This window comes from Elephas maximus, chromosome 8, assembly GCF_024166365.1.
Source record: "Elephas maximus indicus isolate mEleMax1 chromosome 8, mEleMax1 primary haplotype, whole genome shotgun sequence".
NCBI lineage: Eukaryota > Metazoa > Chordata > Mammalia > Proboscidea > Elephantidae > Elephas > Elephas maximus.
Genome location: NC_064826.1, coordinates 99,438,089 through 99,458,269, shown reverse-complemented (window position 1 = coordinate 99,458,269; position 20,181 = coordinate 99,438,089). Strand labels below are relative to the sequence as shown.

The following is a 20,181-nucleotide window of genomic DNA, read 5'->3' as shown; positions in this document are numbered from 1 at the left end:
CAACCCATACTGACCCTGTACGACAGAGTAGAATTGCTCTATAGGGTTTCCAAGGAGATACTGGTGGATTTGAACTGCCAACCTTTTGGTTAGCACCTGAGCTCTTAAACACTGCATCACCAGGATGCCTGTCTATATTTAATCACTAATAAAAACCGGGTTTCACTTTCAGCGTATTGTGTCTACACAGGAAGAATACAATTCTTTACGTAAAAGGAGCAGCTGTGGCCAGACTGGATAAACCTGTTTTTTGTAGTAAGACTGTCTGAAGGTTCTGGATTAGAACTATAAAGTCATGTTTGGCCTGCTTTCTTTATGCAGAACTTTCATTCATGTGCACCAACCCCAAGCCTTTTGCACTTACCTTGAAATGCCAGATTTCCCAGCAAGGAGTTGGACAGATGGGCTACCTGCTGTCTGACTTCCAAAAAGGATCCACTTCTGAGCTCAGGACTGCTGTGGCACTTACATGGTCAGCTTGCATTCAAAAAGGCCACAGAGGGCTCGCCAAGCAAAAGGAAGATAAAATGTTTTAAGTTCCTCATAACATCAACAACAACCACAAAACCTCAAAACCATTTCAAACACAGTTGCATTGAAAAACCAATCACTCAAAGATGAACAGTCCAAGTTGCAAAATTACAGGAAGATCAACTGTCAAAAAGTATTTGTTAAAGTTATATGATCACTGTAAGAGTCTCTCCACATTTTTTTTTTCCTTCAAACTAAATTTTGTAGAGGAGGGGAAAAAGAGTGATATCAAAAACAAAAAGAGAAAGCTTCTGCTCTTATGCATTTTAGATTACATCCATTACTGAGATATAACATGGACTAAAATGTGAGCCTATGTGCAACTTTTTTAATTAAAATTAGAGAGAGGATATTTAGAGGCAGGGTTCTATTAAAGCAGCAGGGGAGGGGAATGGGTTTGTCATAGTCTCACTTTTCTAGACTCTTAACATTTATCTCCAAAAGAAATTATACACATAGAGACACATTGAGAGTAGTGAAAAAAAAAAATGCCTCAAATTGCTCTAACTGGCATACCATTTCAAGACAACACTATAAACTTACGTTCTGTAGTATAATGATTATCTTATAAATTATGCAATATTTTATAGAAATTTTGTGGGTTAAAATGCTAAATTTGTTAAATATCAACATATTAATATACCTGAATTTTTAACCTTTCTACATTTAAAAAAGCTAATGTATTAAAAAAAAAAAAAAAAAAAAAAGCACTTCTCACAATAGCTAAAATGTGGAAACAACCGAAATGTTCATCAACAGATGAATGGATAAACAAAATGCGGTATACCCGTACAATGGAATATTATGCAGTCATAAAGAAAAATGCAGTCCTGATGCATGCCACCAACATAGATGAACCTTGAAAGCACCATGCTGAGTCAGCTACAAATGGACAAAAGTTGTATGATCTCACGTACATGAAATAAGCAAATACATAGAAATTAAATTGGTTAGTGGTTACCAGGGGTGAGAGACATGGGGAAAGAGCAAGTTTTTGCTTAGAGGGCATTGAGTTATGTTAATGGTGGTAGAATAATTTGGTAAAGCATAAGGAGAATGATTGCAAAACTTGAGGAATGTAATCAAGGCCATTGAATTATACATGTAGAAATTGCGAATTGGCATATGTTTTGTTGTGCATATTTTTACTCCAATAATAAAAATAATAATAATGGGAACATCAAATTGGAATGGCCTAGATTTATTATACTTTTAAAAGCCCTAGTTAGGGCTTGTTCAACCTTATCAGTCATTTGGGAGATGCAAATGAAGACTGCAGTGGTATACCACTAAATACACACCCAGTAACCCAGTGCCGTTGAGTCAATTCCAACTCATAGCGACCCTGTACAAATTCACACCAGACAGCTAAAATTTAAAAGACTCACAATGCCAAATGTTGGAGAGGATACGGAGCAAATAGAATTTTCATACAATGCTAGAGACAGTGGAAAAGAGGTACAAGAAAGATTACCTCTAAAAGTGAACACACACGTCTCATGATCTAGCAATTCCGTTCCTTGATATCCACCCAACAGAAAATGCATTATCTATGTGTATCCAAAAACTCACCAGAATGTTTAAAACAGCAGTATGTATAATAGCTCCAAACTGGAAACATCCTAAATGTCCATCAACAGTAGACTGGATTACAAAAGAAAAAATGGGGGGATGCATACAATTGCTCTACCACAATGAAAATGGATGAAGTAATGCTACACGCAAAAACGTGGACGAATTTCACAAAAATAGTATTGAGCAAAAGAAGCTAGACACAAACAATTTGCTATGTTGTTACATTTATATAAAATTTAAGTACAGACAAAACTGATCTATGGCATTATAATGCAGACTTGTGGTTACCACTCAGGAGGAGTTGAAGGCAGTGACTTAAAGGAGGCACCAGGGGGACTTCTGTGCTATCTCTTGATCTGGGTGGTGGTTGCACAAATGTGTTCACTTTGTGATAGTTCATCCGGTTTGTACTCTTATACTTTGTACACTTTTCTGTATACACATTATACCTAAATGATAAAGGCTTATTTTTTAAAATGGCAATACTGGAAATTCAGTTCTATAATTATTTTCATAGTTCTATGATTTCCGAATAATGGTTCTGCCAACATATTCTTTTCTCCTTTAGGGCCTCTGATTGAACATCCCCCTTTTTCCAATTACTTGCATGCTACTACACATTTTCCTGAAAACAATGCTAAAATATTCTCTTCCTTGCTTTGAAATATGTTTGGCCAATGCTTCATCCCCACTGAAATAAGTGCCAGAACAATTAGCTCCAAATCCATATTTAGAGCCCATTTGGAGCAAATTTGTATATGGCATTTGTGAGCTTCCAGCTCTCACCTATTAAATCCAATACGCAATGTAAACTCTGGTTGAACCCTGCGCAGATGATAAAAACTATCTCAATCACAAAGAAGGAATGATTTCCAATATTGGGGCCCCATATAAGAGTGTGGGTGACAGTGATAAGATGCTGAATATTTGAAGAGCAGGGGAAAGAACTGTGATGCACGGGATCTCAACATTTGAAGATACTCATTGATACTAGAAAAACCTTTCCAAGTAGTCATCCGGTAATTCATCTGTCGACAGCTCTGACATTTTAAGTTACCCATTACTTACAAGCTGAAATGTCTCCCTATACCATGTACTCACGTCTTCAATTCCTCCGTTAGAGAGAAAAAGTTTAATTCTACAAATCCTGGGTGCCATTTGCCTTGTCTGATCTGAGTCTTCTCTTCGCCATGACTGGAGCATTAGTCTTTTAAAACAGTATACCCACACCATGTGGTTTTGAGTTTCTCCACCTTCCTGGTCACTGTGCTTTCAATATCCTTCAATTTATTTAAGTTCCTTCTTCTTAAAAGGTAACATCCAGAACCGTACCTAATGCCTTCCGTGTACTCCGAGTTGTGAAATGTCTCTCTCTAGTTATGTGGGCCCTGGGTAACACAACCAGCTTGTGCTTGAGTACTAACCTAAAAGGTTGGTGGATCAAACCCACCCAGAGGCATTGTGGAAGAAAGTGTTGGAGATCTGCTTCTGTAAGACATGGGGCCACCATGAGTCAAAATTGACTCAACAGCAAAGAGTGTGGGTTTGTATTTTTTTTTTTAAAGTTATGTGAAACTTTCTTGAAGCGCTGTCTAGAAGCCACAAGTTCTGCCATCTTGTGCTTTAATCTTCACTAAACTATATTTTGCTCCAGAATTTTTTTAGAGCTTTGAAACCTGAATCTGATCTCTACACCTTCATTGAAGATGAGAAAAATTACCCAAGAGAATAGTACTGAGATATGACTCCTTCATCAGCTACCCAGAAGTTTCCAGTTAGTCATCAGTCCGTTAGTGGATGTCCTTTGGCTAGAGCTGTTCTCCAAATGTCATATAGCATGTGTTTCCATAAGGTCAATGCAGCCAGCAGCAACCTTGCCAAATGCCAGTCTGAAAACCACATAACCAATGTCTAATGAATATCCTGGAAACCCTGGTGGCATAGTGGTTAAGTGCTACGGCTTCTAACCAAGAAATTGACAGTTCAAATCCACCAGGTGCTCCTTGGAAACTCTATGAGGAAGTTCTACTCCGTTCTGTAGGGTCGCTATGAGTCGGAATTGACTCAACAGCAGTGGGTTTGGTTTTGATTTTTTAATGAATATCCTTATAGCCACAACAATTGACTCAAACATGCCAACTATCATGAAGATGGCACAGGACCGAGGAATGATTTATGCTGTTATGCTTAAGGTCCCTATGAGTTGGAGCTGGCTCAAGGCAACTAACAACAAAAACAAATGAATATTCTTAAACTTTGTTTGGTAACCTGTCCAAATTATACCTGTCATGACTTAACTTACCAGCCATATTAATCAGGATATGGACTCCACACTCACAGTAGAACACAGAGACCTTGAGCTTCATCTGCATTCAAGTTTCAACCCTTCATCTAGTGGCTGGGTGACCTTAGAAAGGTCATATAGATCAATATAGAAAGGTCATAAAGTCACTAGATGCTCTGAGCCTTATTTTGCTAATTAAGACAATGGAGTAATTACCTACCCTTCTATTTTAGGAATTTTTTTGTCTTTGATTTGCTTTGTTAATTTGTCTGTTTGTTTTACCATTTGTGTGATCTATGTGTAAAGCGACACTTTAAGGTGTTCCATGAGGATAAAAATCCACATACAGAGCTAATTGGAATACAAAAAAAAAATGATACAGCCCATCAAACATCTTCACTAACGCACAAGGTTTTTACTGCTTAATGGATTTAAGATACTACATTTAATTATAAAAACCTTTGGTAACTGCAAAGAAATATTGTTACAAGGGACAGCGATGATGGTGGTGATACTGCTGATACCCAGATTGAGGCTTTGACCCTGAAGTCTACACCCAGCATGCTTCTATTGTTGGAATAACTGATGCCACTCACCTGACCATGGAATATAATCTCAGCGTGTGAGGAATACTATTTATATGCATATCAGAATATTATAAGGTATTTTAGGGAAGTTGCTAACCTGACAAATTAATTTTGTGGGGAAACATGAACGCATCTCAGATCCACACGTCCTCTCAGAATAGATGCAAGGCTTATTTAATTTCCAGAAAACATAGTTAGTTCCATGATGCCATTTTTAAAGCAGAATTTGTTTTTCTAGAAGCAGAGCAGCAGCTCCTGCTTGGTGGAAGACTATATGCTTATAAATAGAAGAGAAAACTAACTGTATTTTGACTTATGGAGGAAGTCTTACAACATGGGGGGCAAAATTCCAATTTTCAATTTGTTTACTTATCACTAAGTTTCAGACACACACACACACATTAAATAGGTCCAGTAACTATCTGAGTCACTGAACAACAACTTTTATTTGAGGATAAACCAGGTGAAACACTAGTTGCTGTCGAGTCAGCTCGGGTTCACGGCAAACTCATGAGTGTCAGAGTAGATCCTGTTCCATGGGGTTTTCAGTGGCTGATTTTTCAGAACTAGATCACCAGGCCTTCTTCTGAAGTCCCTTAGGTGGATTCAAACCTCCAACCTTTGGCTAAGCAGCCTAGCATGTTAACCATTTACACCACCCAGGAACTCCTAGCACCCAATTATATCAAGCTTCAAGCATCCTAATCCTGTTTACAGAAAGAGTCTTGGACCTTCTTTCTTGACCCTAACCTTAGCCTCTTTCCTCACCTCCATTTCTACATCCTCCCAGCTCTTGACCATTTTTGTCTTCCTTTAAAGGTCTTGTGCTCGCACCTTAGATCTGAGGGCAGATTTGGCTTCCTCAGTTCCAGGCAGCTTCCCCACCTGATTGGTCCCTAGCCTGGAAATCACTACCAGTAATAGTTTCCTTGGTTACCTAACATTCACTTCACAAGTGTAGGGTTTGGGAGTACCCCTAAGAATGGCCAGCTCTTGTCAGAGAAAAATAAGAGACAGTTACATCCTTTACTTTAGTAGCCCACCCAAAAGTTTCTTGTTTAAAAAAAAAAAAAAAGTTTCTTATAGAGATGGCACCAAAAGCTGAGAAGGAAGCACCAACCCTTCCCAAAACTGAAGCCATCTAAGGCGTTGAAGGCCAAGAAGACAGTGCTGAAAGGCACCCACAAACACACACAAAAAAGATCCTCATGTCACCCACCTTCTCAAGACACTGCAGCTTCGAAGACTGCCAAAGTATCCTGAGAAGAGGGCCCTCATGAGAAACAGGCTTGACCACTATGCCATCATCAAGTTCTCCCCTGACCATTGAGTCAGTGATGAAGAAGATCAAAGACAACAGCACCCTTGTGTTCATTGTGGATATCAAGGCCAACAAGCAGTACATCAAGCAGGCTATGAAGAAGTTCTTTAACATTGACATGGCCAAGGTCAACACCTTGATCAGGCCTGATAGAGAGAAGAAGGCATGTGTCAACTGGCTCCTGACTATGATGCTTTGGGTGTTGCCAACAAAATTGGGACTATCTAAACTGAATCCAGCTGGCTAATTCTAAATATAAATGTTTTCACCACCAAAAGACTAGAATAATATGACTTTCTGTTGACCTGACACTTTTGTCCTTTAGCCACTGCCTCTCCAGAATGCATTTCTTCACAGTGGATGAATTTATTAATTATTTCGGCAAATGTTTATTGCGCAAGGCATTGTACTTGACAGCATAGCTCCAGAAGCTTCCTGTTAGTTTGGTTCCGCCTTTGCCGGATACTTGTCATGCACTTGTGCAATGATAGACCTCATTGTATTGGCCAGCACTCTGCTAGAGTGTGTCTCTTTGTCTTTGAATACCTTCACCTTGTACACAAGTCTTCCCTTGCACACACCTCCTCTCAGTCATTATCAGTCCCAGTTTGTACACCAAAACCTTAATGTATCTACCATAATGAACTGTCTTAGTCATCTAGTGCTGCCATAACAAAAATACCACAAGTGGATGGCTTTAACAAAGAAAAATTTATTTCCTCACAGTAAAGTAGGCTAAAAGTCCAAATTCAAGGAGTCAGCTCCAGGGGAAAGCTTTCTCTCCTGTTGGCTCTAGAAGAAGGTCTTTGTCCTCAATTTTCCCATGGTCAAGGAGCTTCTCAGGCACAGGGACCCTGTGTCCAAAGGACACACTCTGCTCCTGGTGCTGCTTTCTTGGTGGTATGAGATCCCCAAATGTCTGCTTGCTTCCCTTTCCTTTTATATCTTGAGAAATAAAAGGTGGTACAGGTCACACCCCAGGGAAACTCCCTTTACCTTGGATCAGGGAGGTGACCTGAGTAAGAGTGGTATTACAATCCCACCCTAATCCTCTCAACATAAAATTACAATCACAAAATGGAGGACAACCACACAATATTGGGAATCATGGCCTAACCAAGTTGATACACACATTTTAGGGGGGACACAATTCAATCCATGACATAAACTTACTTGTTTAGTCCCAATATCCATGTTTTATGCACAGCTCAACAGAAAGTAAAGTCCATGAAATTAGGGACCGATTTATCTATGACTAAATCAGCAACTAAATCAGCAACAGAGTATCTCAGTGGTGCAAACAGTTAATACACTTGGCTGCTAACCAAAAGGTTGGTGGTTCAAGTCCACTCAGAGATACCTTAGAAGAAAGGTCTGGAGACGTACTTCCAAAAAAAAAATCAGCCATTGAAGGTCCTGTGGAGCACAGTTCTACTCTGACACAAGTGGGATTGCCACGAGTTAAATTTGACTCAATGGCAACTGGTTTTTACTGGTTAATTCAGTAAAATTCAGTTAGCACAAGAGCACAAAGCGCATCGTATAAGCTTAATGTTTGCTCAATGTGTGGATGGATGGATGCTTAGTATGTATTGGGCCGTTAGTTATCTAGTACCGTTGTAACAGAAATATCACAAGTGGGTAGCTTTAACAAATTAGGAAGTTAGAAGTCTGAATTCAGGATTCTGACTCTAGGGGAAGACTTCCTCTGTTAGTTCTGGGCGAAGGTCCTTGTTCCTTGATTCCTTGGTAATCTTCATGTGGTGTGGCTTCTATCTTCCACCATCTCTGTTTGTCTAATTTGCTCCTTTTATATCTTGTAAGAGATGGATTCAAAACACACTCGACACTAATCCTGCATCATTAACATAACAAAGACAACCCATTCCCAAATAGGATTATAACTACAGGCATAGAGGTCGGGGTTTACAACACACATTTCTGAGGCACACAATTCAATCCATGTCAGGCACATATTAAGAATTTTACAGATTTATTTTATATAAGCCTCACAACAATCCTAGGAGGTAGGAATTAGTCTTGTTTTACAGATGGACGATTAACATCTTCTACCTCAGAGAGCTGTTGAAAGATCTAGGGTTTATTGCTATATTTTCATATGCTTATTCTAGCAGTTACTGAGAGAGATGTGTTAAAATCTTTCACTATGATTGTGAGTGCGTCTGTTTCTTCTTTTAGCTTTGTTAATTTTTACTTTATGTATTTCGAGGCTCTGTTTAAACGGCGTATCCAAATTTGTTGTTGTATTCCACCGAGTCACAACTCTAGTTCGTAGTGACCCTGTATGACAGAGTAGAACTGCTGTAATCTCTACAGGAGCAGATCCCGGGTCTTCTCCCACAGAGCAGCTGATGGGTTCCAACTGCTGCAGCTCTTTCTTTAGCAGCCGAGTGCTTAACCATTTCACCACCAGCAATTCTTGCATCCAAATTTAGCATCGTTATATCTTCCTGAAGGACCGGCAGTTTTATCATTATAAAATGTCCCTTTTTGCAAAGCCTACTTTGTCTAATATTAGTACAGCTACAGTTACTTTCTTGTAGTTAATATTCGCGTGGTATTTTTTTTTTTAAATATTCTTTTACTTTGGACTTTTTGGTATTCTTATTTTTAAGGTGTATCTCCCTCTAGGACAAAGTTCATTCCTGTACATTAAAAATTATGCAGGTTCTCTAAACTTGGGTTTCCCTCAATGTGATATAAACCTTTTGTGTACAAGCATCTACCTAGGCCTCTTCATACCACCCCCATAGAACTTAGGGAGCAAGAGTAATTGATGTGAATATGAAGCTTATGTCACCTGTGGTACAGTGAGTAATAAAGTCCTTTGCTTCTGACCCAGGAGTTTTGTGTGTTTTCCCAGCATTCATAAAGCTTTGACAGGCTAACTAGATAGCTTGCAAATCTCAGACTCTTTGCCGTTTTTGACACTCATTTGAAGATGGTGGTCCCTAAGAACTCATATTTCAGAAGCATCAAGAGGATCTTCAGTTTAGGAGTTGAATGACTGATGTTTCCCAGGTGAAATTAATGTGGGAATGAAGAGGAAACCTTTCCTAGGAGGCAAGTTTCCTAGGAGGCAAACCTAAGCCATTCCATAACAGATGGTTAGCAATAGAACAGTTACTGTGGCATAGTATGAAAACGCCTGTTCACACTAGAGTGTGCAGCCCACCCATATCCAGCTCCAGATGTCAGAAGATTAGGGGCCAAAGGGGGAAATGGCACCTCCAAATAAGATCTGATAATTTCTAAACTCACAAGAAGACAGCAATAACTCAATGACTCACTCTTCAAGTCAGGAGACTGTATACATAAGTGGATTCACCCCTCTCCAGACATGTTAAATGCGTAATGCCAACGAGAACTGCTTGGTGGGGAGAATTCTCCATTATTGTGTTTATATTCACCAGTCTTAAGCTCCTGACTGCTAGTCTTAACTGACGGCCATCCTAGTGAGGCTAAAATCAAGAATGTTTTCTCCGTCTGCATCTTTCACTTGGGTAACATTGTGGTTTTTGGCAATAGTAAGTACTACTTTTTGGGGAACATACTTTGAGTGGAATAAATTTTAGGGGCCAGCAGTTGGCTATTTTCGTGAAAGTCCTATGTGGCAAGCTTTAAAAATACACAGCACTCAAAGACTTAGCATAGAACTAATAACTTTGGAAGAACTATATTCCAAGTGAAAGATTTCAGAAAAAAACATCAACTCCACCTGGTATCAAAAGCCCATCCAGCTAATATTGAGCTGAATGAGAAATTGGGTAAGACAAATTTGGAACTTCTGTTTCTTTAGACTTCAACTTTCAGAGCCAAGTGAATTTGATTTCAGACCTTAGTTCCTTTGGTCTTTGATGTGCTTAGATTTTAACTTGCAAGAGAATTTAATCTTCAAAGTAAATTTTCTCTCTTGGAATATCAAAATGGAAGAGATTTATATTCCAAATTGGGGCATCTCTATTAAATGAACATCTTAATATTATCATCTGATCTCACTGCAGAAGACTATATTGAGTAATGTGCCTGGATATAATATAGGATGGGAAATAATATACGGACTAAAAACCTTAACTTTGAGTACACAGTGGTTGTGGGGTTGAATTTATTTAAAATTTTGTTCTCTTTTTGGAGCTTTCTTTTTAGGGGCAAATGCAAAATGAAAGTCTTAGGAGGATCCTTAAAGAAACAGTGGTTGATGTTGCGGGAGGGAGAAACGGGGCTGTCTTAATAGTTTCCCCATCTCCCCTCCTGAAGAAGGTAACCGTATCCCTTGTTTTGTATGAAATTAAGAGTTAAAACTCATTGAGTTAAAGGAAGAATAAACTGAGAAATGGTGCTGTTAGTTTTCACTGAGTCACTTCAGACTCACGGCAATTTCATGTACAGCAGAACAAAATGTTGCCCAAGCCTGCACCATCTTCGTGATTATTGGTATGCTCAGTCCTTTGTTGCAGCTGTTGTTTCAGTCTCTCTCATTGAGGGTTTTCCTTGCCTTTTTCACTGGACCTTCACTTTACCAAACATGACATTCTTCTCCAGTGATTGGTCCCTCCTGATGACACAGCCAAAGTAAGCGAGTCAAATCTTAAACACTCTCCTGTGATCCATAGGGTTTTCATTGGCGTAGTGGCTAACTGCTACAGCTGCTAACCCAAGGGTCAGCAGTTCAAATCCGCCAAGTGCTCCTTGGAAGCTCTACGGGGCAATTCTACTCTGTCCTTTAGGGTCACTATGAGTCGGAATCGACTCGATGGCACTGGGTTAGCTTTCTGAAATAGATCACTAGATCTTTCTTCCTAGTCTGTCTAGTCTGGAAGCTCCACTGACACCTGTTCACCATGGATGACCATGCTGGTGTTTGAAATACCAGTGGCATAGCTTCCAGCATCATAGTAACACACAAGACGCCACAGTAGACAAACTGACAGATGGGTGGTTGTGCATGACAGATGAGTAGCGGATGTGAAGTGTTTGAGAGTTTATAACAGAACCCCTCTTTTCTCTTGCCCACCTCTTAATGCTCCCCACAAACATGATGCCAATTACCTGTTTGGTGAGGAATGATAGTTTGTCCACATTTTCATATTGTGTGGAACTAATCTGCCAAAAAAGGAGCCCCACTGGCACAAACAGTTAAGCATTCACCTGGTAACTGAAAGGTTGGCAGTTGAAACCCACTCACTGGCTCCATGGGAGAAAGACCTGGCAATCTGCTTCCATAAAGACCGTAGCCAAGAAAACCCTGTGGCGCAGTTCTACTCTGTCATATGCTTCACTATGATTCCAAAAAGTCTCCAAGACATAGAAACACCACAACAACAATCTATCAAAGTCCTAAGTATGAAAGATTTGCTTTCTTTCTTCTCAACCCTGGACCTGTGGGAACCACTGACTCAAAATTTCCTTCCTGTAGGCTTCTGCTGGTGGGCATAAAGTTAGCAAGCGTATGTGGCTCTCACTGTAACCACAGTGCTGAACAGTAACTTTATATCAATAATAATTTTTATTCCATCTGCTTTAATCCTTGATCTTATACCTAAGTGGTTCAGAACTTATACAGAGATGAGACATATTAGCCCCTCATCCAACCTCAATACAGTTAGCCAGTTTCTTCCTTCCCTGTATACCTCATACTCGTATCTTTCTTATGTCAGATTTAATTTCATTTCAGTGCCCATGCTTTCTTGTTTGCTTTTGAGAACATAAAGGAGGTGCTTCAAAATCCTTCACTTTTCAATTGTGAATCATTATCAACAGAATGCTATTTCTAGGATTCTGAAAGTTAGAAACTCTGGGTTTCTTTTCCATATGTTTTCAGAAGCCTCCTGCTGTGTTGTGTCATTGCTGCTTATTCCCAAGCAGGAGAGAGCTGGAGGGGAGAAGATGAGGAGGGAATCCTTGCTGGCTAAGAAAGGTGGTCCCCACTGAAACTTGGAGGTTTCCTGGTCTTTTTGTTGGAATCCCCTAAGGATAACTTTGTCCTGTCTGGCTCTGTAGTTCAATTTCAAGATTAGAGTATATGCTGGCCAACAATGGTGGCTGAAAATAATACCACTTACACATGAGTAATTCCTTGTAAAGTTGACAAATCATTGAACATTGTCTCAGATACCTCTTCATAAGCAGTTTTTTGTTGTTGTTTTTTAAAGGAGGACTTTGGGGGAAAAAGTCAGTGTAATAGGAATGACTCTCAGTTCACAGACTAGAGCACGAGAAATGTCACTGTCTATATTCTGTTCAGAGCCCCGATGGTCCAGTGGTTATGAGCTCAGCTGCTAACCAAAAGGTCAGCAGTTTGAATCCACCAACCACTCTTTGAAAACCCTACGGGGCAGTTCTACTCTGTCCTATTGGGTCGCTATGAGTTGGAATAGACTTTCCAGCAACGGGCTCGGCTTTTGTGTTATATTCTTTTCAAGTAAGTGTCTGATTTCAAGCTCCTGTTCAGTGTTCCAAACTTAGCGCAGTCCTTCCTGGAGTTTGCCTTCTCTACCCAAAGCAGTATCTGTGTTTTAGGTTCTTAAATAGTGCCCAGGCTCAGTAGGGCAAAAGGAACCAGGTATTGGGTCCTTAATTGCTTGTCTATTGGTGCCTTGTCCAAGTGGCTTTAACAGGAACTCAGTAACTTGTCCACATGGCTTTAATAGGAACTTCAGATCTCTGCCACTTCCAGGTTCATTTGAAAGACCAGGAATGTCTGCTAGTGGCGACATCCCCATCTGCCCACGAGCCCTGAGCAGCCTTATTTTTCATGTCTTCTGTCTCTATGGTGCTGCTAGAGTCCCTGGTGGTGCAAATGGCTAACACACGTGGCTGCTAATCAAAAGGCTGGAGATTTGAGTCCACTCAGAGATGCCTTAGAAGAAAGTCCTGGTGAACTACTTCTAGAAAATCAGCCATTGAAACCCCACAGAACACAGTTTAGCACTGAGATACGCAGGGTTGCCATGAAAACGCAGTTGCCCTCGAGCCAGCTGGGAACCCTGGTGGAGTAGTGGCTAAGAGCTATGGCTGCTAACCAAACGGTCAGCAATTCAAATCTACTAGGTGCCCCTTGGAAACTCTAGGGGGCAGTTCTACTCTCTCCTATGGGGTCATTGTGCATCAGAATTGACTCGACAACAATGGGTTTGGTTTTTTGGTTTTGACCAAGGCAGCATAGAGCTCCTCTTCTCTCACAATCTATGTACTCCTCTCTCTTCCCCGCACCTATAAAAAATTCTGAGTGTTGGGAATCCTTTCAAGTTTTCTTCAAGCTACTCCTTCTCTAAGCACAGGTAACCTCCCTGAGGGTATGTAAACAAAAACTAAGGCTTTTTTTTTTTTTTTTAACCCTGTCACAATCTTTTTCTATGCTCAGTTCAGCATAGGGAAAGAGAAGAGGAACACACTAGGAGGAAAAAAGTGGCATTACAAAATAGTGACGGGCCATCATTTCAACCATAAATACCTTCCTTTTTTCTCTTATCTTTGCTACCCATCTGTCTTCTACCTGTGTTGTTCTTAACTGTACAGAACATCGATTGATAGTTTCCAAAGTTGATAATTTGTCATAAACATACCCATTGCCGTTGAGTTGATTCTGACTCATAGCAACCCTGTAGGACAGAGTAGAACTGCCCCGTCAGGTTTCCAAGGAGCACCTGGTAGACTTGAACTGCCGACCTTTTGGTTTGCAGCCTTAGCTCTTAACCACTATTCCACCAGAGTTTCCTAATTTGTCCTAATGAGGGGTTAAAAGAAGTGTAGAATTTTTAAATGATAATCGTGGTTTTCTGAAAACAATACAGATTCGCTTTGGACTCTTTGGAAAACTCATAAGTTTATAGTGAAGAGAATAATCACTCACAATGCCACTACCTCTGGGTGTTGATGTGTTGGTATACATGCATCTGGGTTGTTGATGTTGTTAAGTGCCATCGAGTTGATATGAACTCATAGCAACCCTATGCACAACAGAATGAAACATTGCCCTGTTCTGTGCCATCTTCATAATTCTTGTTATGCTGGAGTCTGTTGTTGCAATCACTGTGTCAATCCATCTCATTGAGGGTCCTTCTCTTTTCGGTGACCCTCTACTTTAGTAAGTATGATGTCCTTCTCCAGGGACTGATCCCTCCTGATAACATGTCCAAAGTATGTGAGACATCTTGCCATCCTTGCTTCTAAGGAGCACTGTGGTTGTACCTGTTCCAAGACAGATTTGTTCATGCTTTTGGCAGTCCATGGTATAGTCAATATTCTTCACCAATGCCATGATTCAAAGACATCGATTCTTCTTTGGTCTTCCTTATTCATCATCCAGTTTTCACATGCATATGAGGTGACTGAAAACACTATGGGTAGTTTTCAATAATTTAATATGGTAGATTAGCTGAGTTGGAAATTAAAAGTTTTGCTTTTCTCAGCTATGGGAAATATTATAGCCAATGCTTAATAATTTGGAGTCTAATGTTTTAAGATGTTATCTTTAGTGTGCCATGGCCCTTTCATCAATACTAAAAAATATGAAATTGTCTTGTTTAATTTTTTTTGCACTAATTGCTTTTAATACTAGTACTACCTTCCTTGCTTCTTTTTATTTGTATTTTCCTGGTATCAAAGTTTTATTTTCAACTTTCCTGAGTTCCTTCGTTTTAGCATATCTCTTCGTTTGAGAGTCTTTGCTTTTAGTAGGTCAATTTATTCATGACGGATACTGTCACAATTTCTGTTTGGGCTTATTTCCTCTACCTAATTGACTGTTTCTTATCATGAGAAAGGAACATGATAACCAGTGTCAGACTTAATAGTGGAACACTATAGACAACCTCATTAAAATCAGAAAAATAGAAAGAAACTTGATATTTCCACTACTTATAAGTTCCAGCCAATGCCAGAAGTCAAAAGTGAAACTCATAACACACTGAGGAAAGTCTTTGATAATAAATGTCTTGATCATGTTTCATTAAAAGATAAATAGATTTGGTATAGGATGAGATCACACTGTAATACAACTTATTTCAAGCTCACCTGTCTTCACAGAATCAGGCTTAATCTTTTTACCCAAATGATAGTGGTCATCTTCTTTAGACACTGCAATCCAGATAAATTATATTCCCATTCCTACCGATTATCAATACCAATCATTGGTTTAACATGATTACTTTAAGATAGGTATATTTAAAATCTAGTGCTGCTATAACAGAAATACCATAAGTGGATGGCTTTAACAAGCAGAAGTTTATTCTCTCACAGTTTAGGAATAAGTCTGAATTCAGGGCGTCAGCTGCAGGGGAAGACTTTCTCTCTCTGGAGGAAGGTCCTTGTCATCAATCTTTCCCTGATCTAGGAGCTTCTCAGATCAGGGACCCTGGGTCTAAAGATATACTCAGCTTTTGGCACTGCTTTCTTGATGGTGTGAGGTTCCGATCTCTCTGCTCACTTCTCTCTTTTATATCTCAAAAGAGGTTGATTCAAGATACAACCTAATCCTGTAGATTGAGTACTGCCTCATTAACATAAGTGTCTCTAATCCTGTCTCATTAACATCATAGAGATAGGATTTATAACACATAGGAAAATCACCTCAGATGACAGAATGATGGACAATCACACAATACTGGGAATCGTGGCCTGGCCAAGTTGGCACACATTTTTGAGGTATACAATTCAATCCATAACATTCCACCCTTTGGTCCCCAAAAATTCATGTGCTTGTCACATGTAAAACACATTCACCCCATTGTGTCTTAGCAAAAGCCTTAAATCAACTCCAAGTTCAAAATCCAAAATTCCTCTTCATCTGTGAAATCTAGAATACAAGTTATCTACTTCCAAAGTACAAGGGTGGAACAGGCACAAGCTAGACTTTTCCACTACAAATGGGAGAAATTGGAGGAAAGAAGGGATAACAGGCACAAAGCAAGTCAGTGCAACACATTACATTACCCCTCAAGGCTTAGAAACAACCCTCTGTTCTCTGAGAAAATTTAGACAATGGCCCTGCCCTCCAGACTCTAGGTATTGGCCACACTCTTTGAATTCACTGTTATACATAATTTTGTATACTTTCCCTTACTCTTTTGTCTACAGAATAAAGTCCAATGTATTTCACTTGATATCTAAGACCTTGCTGACTCCGTACTTCCTAGATCTGTCTGCTTTGCCTCCAATTGCTCCCTAGTCCTGACCACAACTTTCCCACTAGCTGGACCTGGTTAGTTACTATTCTCCATATAAACTGTGAACTTTTATATCTTGATACTTTTATTCACACTTTCTAAAATTACACCCCACTTGAGTGTCCAAGTAGAAAACATTTACTCATTCAAGACTCAATTCAATTCCCTTGCTCTTTCTGACCTAAGACTTTACCTCTCTTTTGTGTAAAATTAATTGTTTCTTCAAGTTTATCCCTATATTAATTACTGCACTGTGTCATAACTCTATGTATTGCAGAGCTCCTTGATTGCAGGAACTGTATAGTATTTATATTTGAATCTCAGACCTAGCAATGAAAGGAATAAACATCCATTCCTTCACTCATTTACTCAAAAAATATTTATTGACTACTTACTGTTTTTACTGTATCCAAGGCTCTGTCCCAGGCTCTGACAATACAACAATGGAAAACAAAGTTTTTGCCCTCATGGAAGGTTTGCAATAAATAGTAGTTTGAATCATAAACCACCAATGTATAATATACATATATATGTGTGTATATATATATATCTTTTATATCTTTATAAAACTCTCATGACTGGCCTTAAAAATGTTTACAGGTTATCTGCAAAAAATTGAAACAAGACCCATACCTCACACCATGCACAAAAACTAACTCCAAATGGATCAAAGACCTAAATATAAATTTTAAATGATAAAGATCATGGAAGGAAAATAGGAACAACACTAGGAGCCTTAATACATGGCATAAACAGTATACAAAACATTACTAACAATGAGGAAGAGAAAGTAGATAACTGGGAGCCTCTAAAAATCAAACACCTATGTTTATCCAAAGATTTCACCAGAAGAGTAAAAAGATTACCTACAGACTGGGAAAAAGTTTTTAGCTATGACATTTCCAATCAGAGCCTGATCTCTAAAATCTACATGATACTGCAAATACTCAACTACAAAATGACAAATAACACAATTAAAAAATGGACAAAGGACGTGAAAAGGCACTTTACTAAAGAAGACATTCAGGCTGCTAACAGATAATTGAGGAAATGCTCATGATCATTAGCCATTAGAGAAATGCAAATCAAAACTGCAATGAGATTCCATCTCACTCCAACAAGGCTGGTATTAATCCAAAAAACATAAAATAATAAATACTGGAAAGGTTGTGGAGAGACTGGAACACTTATACACTGCTGGTGGGAATATAACATGTTACAACCACTTTGAAAATTGATTTGGTGCTTCCTTAAAAAGCTAAAAATAAAAGTACCATACAATCCAGCAATCCCACTCCTTGGAATATATCCTAGAGAAATAAGAACCATAGCACTATAAACACGAACAGATATATGCACACCCATGTTCATTGCAGCACTGTTTACAATAGCAAAAGGATAGAAGCAACCAAGGTGCCCATCAACGGATGAATGGATAAATTATGGTATATTCACACAATGGAATAATACACACCGATAAAGAACAATGATGAATCCATGAAACATTTCATAACATGGAGGAACCTGGAAGGCATTATGCTGAGTGAAATCAGTCAGTGGCAAAAGAACAAATATTGTATGAGACCACTATTATAAGAACTCAAAAAATAGTTTAAACAGAGAAGAAAATACACTTTAATGGTTATGAGAGTGGGGAAGGAGGGAGGGAGAGGGGTTTTTACTAATTTGGTAGTAGATAAGAACTATTTTAGGTGAAGGGAAAGACAACACATAGTACAGGAGAGGTCAGCCCAACTGGACTAAACCAAAAGCAATTTCCTGAATAAATTGAATGCTTCGAAGGCCAGTGTAGCAGGGGCAGGAGTTTGAGGACCATGGTTTCAAGGGACATCTAAGTCAATTGGCATAATAAAATCTATTAAGAAAACATTCTGCCTCCCACTTTGGAGAGTGGCGTCTGGGGTTTTAAATGCTAGCAAGCAGCCATCTAAGATGCATCAATTGGTCTCAACCCACCTGGAGCAAAGGAAGGTGAAGAACACCAAAGACACAAGGTAATTTTAAGCCCGAGAGAGAAAGGGCCACATAAACCAGAGACTACATCAGCCTGAGACCAGAAGAACTAGATGGTGCCTAGCTACAACAGATGACTGCCCTGACAAGGAACACAACAGAGAACCCCTGAGGAGAGCAGTGGGATGCAGACCTCAAAGTCTTATAAAAAGACCAGACTTAATAGTCTGACTGAGACTAGAAGGACCGCGGAGGTCATGGTCCCCAGACCTTCTGTTAGCCCAAGATAGGAACCATTCCCAAAGCCAACTCCTTAGACTGGGATTGGACTGGACTATTTTTTTATGGGATAGAAAATGACACTGGTGACAAGTGAGCTTCTTAGATCAAGTAGACACATGAGACTATGTTGGCAGCTCTTGTCTGGAGTGGAGATGAGAGGGCAGAGGGGGCCAGAAGCTGGCTGAATGGACACAAAAAGAGGTAGTGGAGGGAAGCAGTGTGCTGTCTTGTTAGAGGGAGAGCAACTAGGAGTATATAAAAACCAAAAACCAAACCCAGTGCTGTCGAGTCGACTCTGACTCATAGCGACCCTACAGGACAGAGTAGAACTGCCCCCATAGAGTTTCCAAGGAGGGCCTGGTGGATTCAAACTGCCAACCCTTTGGTTAGTAGCCATAGCACTTAGCCACTACACCACCAGGGTTTCCAGGAGTATATAGCAAGGTGTATATAAGTTTTTGTATGAGAGACTGACTTGGTTTGTAAACTTTCGCTTAAAGCACAAGAAAAATTAAAAAAAGAGGAAATACAAAAAAAAAAAAAAATTTACAGCCTAACTAATGTAATCCTTATTCAGCTTATGTGATAAGCCATTCTTTTGTGTTGCTATTCAACTGCTAAAATTTTTCTTCTGCTGAAGTAAAAGTACTTTTCCTTTATTAAACCATTCTTATTCTAGACAGATGATCTTCCAGAAAGTATAAATTATAATATGAATGTGTAAGGCAAATGTGGAGGTGTTACTGAAACCTGAAACTAATCTGAGTTCAGTAGGTGGTCTTAACACAAAATAAGGACTCAATAAGTATTCATAAAATGATTGATTGAATGAGTGAGTGAACGTATTCACAGAGCAATGCTTCCATTTTTAAACATCTACTGGGAAAGTTGAAATGATAAATATGTCAAGGTTGCTTGAAATGTGCCTGTGATTTCATAAATGTATATGGCTCCATATACATTTCATATAAAAACCTCGAATTCCACATTTATAACATGGTAGCTCAGATTCTATTTGACTTGGAAAATATTTTATTTCAAAGACTGAAATAAAGGAATGAGCCTTGCCCTTTGCTATATGTAATTAGAATATTAGTTCATACTGAAAGAGAGAGAAAACAGTGAATGCCTTTGAAATAGACTGTAAAAGATGGAAGAACATGGCAAGAAGCTGTAACAGCGAGGTCTCACAAGGGAAGCATGTCAAAAGAAGTCACTTAAAAGCACTGAGGTGATGTCCTTGGAAATGAAATAGACTGATATGCTAGGGTTGGCATAGTTGAGGGTTTGCTTTTTGATTCATTTTGCTGTGGAATTATAAGCCTGTCAAAGTGAAGTGATTCTCAAAAACTGCATGAAAATGCTGTCTTCGACAGAGTATTTTGTTTTGATTTTGCAGTGTTCTTGTATTTTTTACAGACCTAATGCTTTTCCTTTTTG

The 20,181-nt window shown here is 39.2% G+C and overlaps 1 protein-coding gene and 1 pseudogene across 7 annotated transcripts in view; one reads left to right on the top strand and one right to left on the bottom strand.

Annotated features, from left to right (window-relative positions):
• GPR141 (G protein-coupled receptor 141) overlaps positions 1-535 on the bottom strand; it is a 111,341-nt gene extending 110,806 nt beyond the window's left edge. For 5 of the 7 annotated variants that reach the window (XM_049894519.1, XM_049894518.1, XM_049894520.1 and 2 more), the window contains exon 1: positions 365-531. The gene's annotated coding sequence lies outside the window, so the exon portion shown is untranslated. Of the gene's footprint in view, positions 1-364 lie in introns of all 7 variants that reach the window. The other 2 variants (XR_007518498.1, XM_049894514.1) reach the window with 1 other exon arrangement.
• A 5,530-nt stretch (positions 536-6,065) lies between these two features.
• LOC126082075 (60S ribosomal protein L23a-like) lies at positions 6,066-6,526 on the top strand (annotated as a pseudogene).
• The last annotated feature ends 13,655 nt before the right edge of the window (positions 6,527-20,181 follow it).